Source organism: Anguilla rostrata, unplaced genomic scaffold, assembly GCF_018555375.3.
Source record: "Anguilla rostrata isolate EN2019 unplaced genomic scaffold, ASM1855537v3 scaf1084, whole genome shotgun sequence".
In the NCBI taxonomy this organism is placed as follows: Eukaryota; Metazoa; Chordata; class Actinopteri; order Anguilliformes; family Anguillidae; genus Anguilla; species Anguilla rostrata.
Window position 1 is genome coordinate 9602 of NW_026986425.1, and position 6337 is coordinate 15938.

General features: G+C 43.4%; 1 long non-coding RNA gene across 2 annotated transcripts; it reads left to right on the top strand.

Annotated features, from left to right (window-relative positions):
- Window positions 1-1628: 1628 nt before the first annotated feature.
- Window positions 1629-5115, top strand: LOC135247138 (uncharacterized). 2 transcript variants are annotated; one of them, XR_010328091.1, is made up of 6 exons: window positions 1629-1903; window positions 2058-2200; window positions 2358-2468; window positions 3017-3127; window positions 3798-3908; window positions 4521-5111. It is a non-coding gene; the product is annotated as an uncharacterized LOC135247138 (long non-coding RNA). The 2 variants fall into 2 exon arrangements; XR_010328090.1 differs by lacking the exon at window positions 1629-1903 and having other exon boundaries at window positions 1955-2200; window positions 4521-5115.
- The last annotated feature ends 1222 nt before the right edge of the window (window positions 5116-6337 follow it).

Here is a 6337-nt window from a genome sequence, read left to right on the forward strand (position 1 = left end):
TGTATTTTGTGCCTGACTGTTTTGTTTGACCTTCCCTTGTGCTCTGCCTTCCCGTGTTCTGCCCTGCTTGTGTTTGTTACCTGACGTACATGTACCTGCCTGCTTGTGTTTGTTCCCAACTTGCGTTTCCTCAGACCCATGGTACCTGCTTGTATTTTGTGCCTGACTGTTTTGTTTGACCTTCCCTTGTGCTCTGCCTTCCCGTGTTCTGCCCTGCTTGTGTTTGTTTCCGATGTTTCAAGACCGTATGTACCTGCTTGTATTTTGTGCCTGACTGTTTTGTTTGACCTTCCCTTGTGCTCTGCCTTCCCATGTTCTGCCCTGCTTGTGTTTGTTACCTGACGTACATGTACCTGCCTGCTTGTGTTTGTTCCCAACTTGCGTATGTTTTAGACCCTTTGTACCTGCCTGTGTTTGTGACCTGTTTGTGTTTGTTCCACTTACTTGTACTCTGTCCTGCCTGTGTTTTTGAGTTCCTGTTGTTTCATTAGATATTGTTTGTGTTTGTTCCCAACATCTGTTTGTTTCACCATATCTACCTGCCTGTGTTTTGTTTGACCTTTCCTTGTGCTCTGCCTTCCCGTGTTCTGCCCTGTCCGTGTTCTGCCCTTCCCGTGTTTGTGAGTTCGACTTGTTTTCTGTTTTATTTCGATATTTTTTGAGTTTGTTTTGGCCTTCGTGCCCTTGTCTGTTCCCTGGTTGTTTGCCCTTTTTGTTAGTAAAATCTTTGTTAATTTTCCCTTTTGAGTTCGTGTTTTTTTCCCCCTCTGCGTTTGGGTCCCCTCTACCCGTACCGTGACATAGATAGAGAACAGGGCGAGGTAACATGAATGTAGAAACGTGGCGTTTGCTGATAAGAAGGTTTTGTAGGGTAGCCAAGTGAAGAAATGTAGTTAGTAGAAATAGCACAGTGGTGAACTGGTGTAACTTTTTAAATAAAAGGAATACAGTTGCCTTCATGAAATGCATATGGGTGGCCGTGAGTGAGTTTTGGTAAAGCAAATATAAGCGTAAGAAAATGTTAGTGTAAAAGAGGAAATTATCTTCCTGAGGGCGAGGCGGGATTCAATCCTCCAACCGGAGGTTTACCAGTGTGTGACTTTGTTAGTGCAGCACCATGACATAGCTGTGCAATGCGTGAAATATCATTAGCAAACCTGTCCGTGAAGAACACAGGCCGGTAAGCACAGAAGAGCTCTGGGACAAAGACATTCATGTTTGTCCTCTGTGGAGGATGTGACATTTCTAGTTATATCTTCAAGCCTTCATGATAGCTTAATTGTCTCTGTGTCTATAATACATTATGGTCTTTAAATGTCATAAATTTGGATGTGAGATTACATGTTCTTTGACCTGCTGGTCTTTCCAATTATTTCCAAAGTTAAAATTTTTTTTCATTTTAAATTTTAGTAATAATAAGTAAAACTGCACTTAGAAAGCATTATTCCTAACTGATTGTTTTTATTTTTTTATATTTGTATTTTTATACATTTGTATTGCTATATATATTATAACACAAAAAATGTCATTTTGAACCTTTTTTCCCCTGGGTCTCAGGACGATAAAGCTTAGTTGCTGATATCATTTTAAAATGCTCCCAAACCGCAGACCACTCTCTGTTCCTGGCTGGTTCCATCTCTGCACAATGTCTCGGATTCTTAAAGCAGTCAATGTGACTCACGAGCTCACGACTGACACAAACTGCTTGCTCTCCCCATGAAACCTGCGCCAAAGCTTTGCTTCCTTTGAGTCAGTTACCAAAGCGGTCACATGGTTGTGTGTACCGAATGAAGCTTCGGACGTCATTGATCACGTGTTTATGGCAGAAACTAATCAAGCCTCGGCACACTGTTTCTAGTGTCGTCTTTTTCTGGACACACGCTCCTGAGCTTCAGTATCAAGGGTAACACCACTCCTTTTGAGATGTCTGTATAGTACATGTTCAGGGCCCATTTTAATTCTACATTGCTTCCAGTCAAAACTACGCTATATTGTGTGTTTGTGTCTCTGTGTGTCCATGTGAGTGTTCAGTATGTTCTCATGTTGTGTGTTTACAGGCTAATCTGGGTTGGAAGCCACTTGTGGTCCAGTCTGGTCTGATGTGTTCCCGTCTCCTTAGATAGGGGGCGCTGTTTTCTAAAATGAGTCTCTCAGAGGAGCCAGAGACCAAAAGAGGAACCCTCAGCACTGAGAGGAAGAGGTATAAATGCATGAATCAGATATTTAATGTGATATGAGTTAGAGCTGCAGTAAGAGGATGAGTTTAACTGGAAGCTCTGTCTCCATGTGCTGTGAGTTAGAGCTGCAGTAAGAGGATGAGTTTAACTGGAAGCTCTGTCTCCATGTTTTGTTCACAGGGTTAAAGTAGAAAGAGCAGGGTCACCTGTACCCAGCTGTCTGTCTATGAAGAGTGATCGTTCAATGGATCAGCCAATCAAGTTCAGAGGAGAGTTCACAGATGATCAAAGGTAATAAAACAGGTTCAAATAGACATTCCTGTGTAATAATACTTTAATGTTTCTGACAGGTTTCAGAAGTAGGTGGGTGCATTAAGACCCATTCAGGTGTAGGTGAGGTGTATTATGTCATATTCAGGCATTCTGTGTGTATGAGCTGCAGTAAGAGGATGAGTTTAACTGGAAGCTCTGTCTCCATGTGCTGTGAGTTAGAGCTGCAGTAAGAGGATGAGTTTAACTGGAAGCTCTGTCTCCATGTGCTGTGAGTTAGAGCTGCAGTAAGAGGATGAGTTTAACTGGAAGCTCTGTCTCCATGTGCTGTGAGTTAGAGCTGCAGTAAGAGGATGAGTTTAACTGGAAGCTCTGCTTTCATGTGCTGTGAGTTAGAGCTGCAGTAAGAGGATAAGTTAAACTGGAATCTCTGTCTCCCTGTGTTGTGAGTTAGAGCTGTAGTAAGAGGATGGATTTAATTGGAAGCTCTGTCTCCATGTGCTGTGAGTTAGACCTGCAGTAAGTGGATGAGTTTAACTGGAAGCTCTGTCTCCTTGTTTTGTTCACAGGGTCCAGGTAGAAAGAGCAGGGTCACCTGTACCCAGCTGTCTGTCTATGAGGAGTGATCGTTCAATGGATCAGCCAATCAAGTTCAGAGGAGAGTTACCAGGTGATTCAAGGTAAATGAACAGGTTCATGTTGACACTTCACAGTGTAATTAAACCTAAATCTCACTGACAACTTTGAGGTCTAGGTTGGGTGCCCCGTGTTACATTCACGTGAAGGTGGGTGTATTATTTCATATTCAGCCCAGATAGCAAACGACTTCAGCCTGGAACTGCAGAGATTTCGGCACGACACTGCTGACTTCAGGCCAGAATCAGTGCAGATCCGGCCCGGAGTCACTTGCTATCTGGAAGGTGTAGATGGTGGTAGGGTGTCCTCCTGGCAACTGTAGAGTTGCTGTTTCGAACCTGTGATGGAAATCTAGATATGATGACTTATATCTGGATAGATGGAGTTGGGTCCGTACACAAAATAAAAAACTCTCATTGGGCTCTTGAGCAAGGCCCTTAACGTAAAAACTGCTCCAGAGGCTTTACGCTTCTTCCCACTCTCTCCTCTTTTGCAACTCTTCTCTCTGGCATTTATCCCAGGGTGTCCTTGCAAAAGTTAGATCAGCAGTAAGAGGATGAGTTTAACTGGAAGCTCTTTCTCCAAGTGCTGTGAGTTAGAGCTGGAGTAAGAGGATGGGTTTAACTGGAAGCTCTGTCTCCATGTGCTGTGAGTTAGAGCTGCAGTAAGAGGATGAGTTTAACTGGAAGCTCTGTCTCCATGTTTTGTTCACAGGGTTAAAGTAGAAAGAGCAGGGTCACCTGTACCCAGCTGTCTGTCTATGAGGAGTGATCGTTCAATGGATCAGCCAATCAAGTTCAGAGGAGAGTTACCAGGTGATTCAAGGTAAATGAACAGGTTCATGTTGACACTTCACAGTGTAATTAAACCTAAATCTCACTGACAACTTTGAGGTCTAGGTTGGGTGCCCCGTGTTACATTCACGTGAAGGTGGGTGTATTATGTCATATTCAGCCCAGATAGCAAACGACTTCAGCCTGGAACTGCAGAGATTTCGGCACGACACTGCTGACTTCAGGCCAGAATCAGTGCAGATCCGGCCCGGAGTCACTTGCTATCTGGAAGGTGTAGATAGTGGTAGGGTGTCCTCCTGGCAACTGTAGAGTTGCTGTTTCGAACCTGTGATGGAAATCTAGATATGATGACTTATATCTGGATAGATGGAGTTTGGTCCGTACACAAAATAAAAAACTCTCATTGGGCTCTTGAGCAAGGCCCTTAACGTAAAAACTGCTCCAGAGGCTTTACGCTTCTTCCCACTCTCTCCTCTTTTGCAACTCTTCTCTCTGGCATTTATCCCAGGGTGTCCTTGCAAAAGTTAGATCAGCAGTAAGAGGATGAGTTTAACTGGAAGCTCTTTCTCCAAGTGCTGTGAGTTAGAGCTGGAGTAAGAGGATGAGTTTAACTGGAAGCTCTGTCTCCATGTTTTGTTCACAGGGTTAAAGTAGAAAGAGCAGGGTCACCTGTACCCAGCTGTCTGTCTATGAAGAGTGATCGTTCAATGGATCAGCCAATCAAGCTCAGAAGAGAGTTCACAGATGATCAAAGGTAATAAAACAGGTTCAAATAGACATTCCTATGTAATAATACTTCAATGTTTCTGAAAGGTTTCAGAAGTAGGTGGGTGTATTGTGACCCATTCAGGTGTAGATGAGGTGTATTATGTCATGTTCCTGTATTCTGTGATTTAGAGCTGCAGTAAGAGGACGAGTTTAACTAGAAGCTTTCTCCAAGCGCTGTGAGTTAGAGCTGCAGTAAGAGGATGAGTTTAACTGGAAGATCTGTCTCCAAGTGCTGTGAGTTAGAGCTGCAGTAAGAGGATGAGTTTAAAGTGGGCTGTATACTTCGTAAGAAGTAGAACTTTTTGAGCAAAACGAAGCAATGAGAACAATTGAAGAACAAAAAGAGGTGATGTTGCATGTTCGTACGTTGCAGTGTGTGACGACCTCCACGGTGAACTTTTGGAAAACTTCTTTCTTGTTCTCCGACCTCCCCCTCTCAGCTATTGGTCCAAATATCAAATGGTTGGTTAAGTCACAGTTGAGAGTTCAGAGGGCAGACTTCACATCCTAATGTACAGAGAGTCAATGCCAATCTCTCTTCTGTAGAGATGGGAATTCTGAGTTCCCGCATGTTTGATGAATGGTGCTACTCGTTTCAGCAAGTCATCAAAACGCCTAGCACACATTCGGAAATAAGAGAAAGTGGACCCCCTCATCTAAACTCCACATTTGCCAAATGTACAGACAAAACTCTCCATTCTCCGTCCTACTCTGATTTAGAGGACAAACGTCCCATCTCCTTCGCCTTTTTTCTTCTTTTGCATAGCTAGATAAACTAAAGCCACTTTAAACACTTTAAACTTTTTGCTTTGTGTTGTGATCTCGCGTAGCCCTTCTCTTTATACATCCATGGCGTAGCCGCGAGATGGAGGTCTGGTTGGGATTCCAGCCCCGGTTAATAGCTGCCTCGTAATTATTCATGCCCCAGCGGCGTGGAGTGACTTTAAACAGTGCGGTGTTCTCACTGAGAATCCCAACAGCAGTGTTCGTGGACATGTTTGCCAGTGGTTCTCAATCCTGAAATTCTTTCTTCTTACTGAGTATATAGCCAGTTTAACTGGAAGCTCTGTCTTCATGTGCTGTGAGTTAGAGCTGCAGCAAGAGGACGAGTTTAACTAGAAGCTTTCTCCAAGTGCTGTGAGTTAGAGCTGCAGTAAGAGGATGATTTTAACTGGAAGCTCTGTCTTCATGTGCTGTGTTTTAGAGCTGCAGTAAGAGGATGAGTTTAACTGGAAGCTCTGTCTCCAAGTGCTGTGAGTTAGAGCTGCAGTAAGAGGATGAGTTTAACTAGAAGCTCTGTCTCCATATGCTGTGAGTTAGGGCTGCAGTAAGAGGAGGAGTTTAACTGGAAGCTCTGTCTCCATGTGCTGTGAGTTTGAGCTGCATTAAGAGGATGAGTTTAACTGGAAGCTCTGTCTCCATGTGCTGTGAGTTTGAGCTGCTGTACAGGAAGAGGATGAGTTTACCTAGAAGCTCTGTCTCCAGGTGCTGTGAGTTTGAGCTGCTGTACAAGAAGAGGATGAGTTTACCTAGAAGCTCTGTCTCCATGTGCTGTTAGTTAGAGCTGTTTCTTAGCTATTATTTTGAAATGACATCTTATGGAAATAAAGTAGATACCCTAAATGACAGAAAATGAATGGTAACATGAAATGTGTGGAGTTGTGAAAAAGTGCCAAGGTGTATGTAAACTTT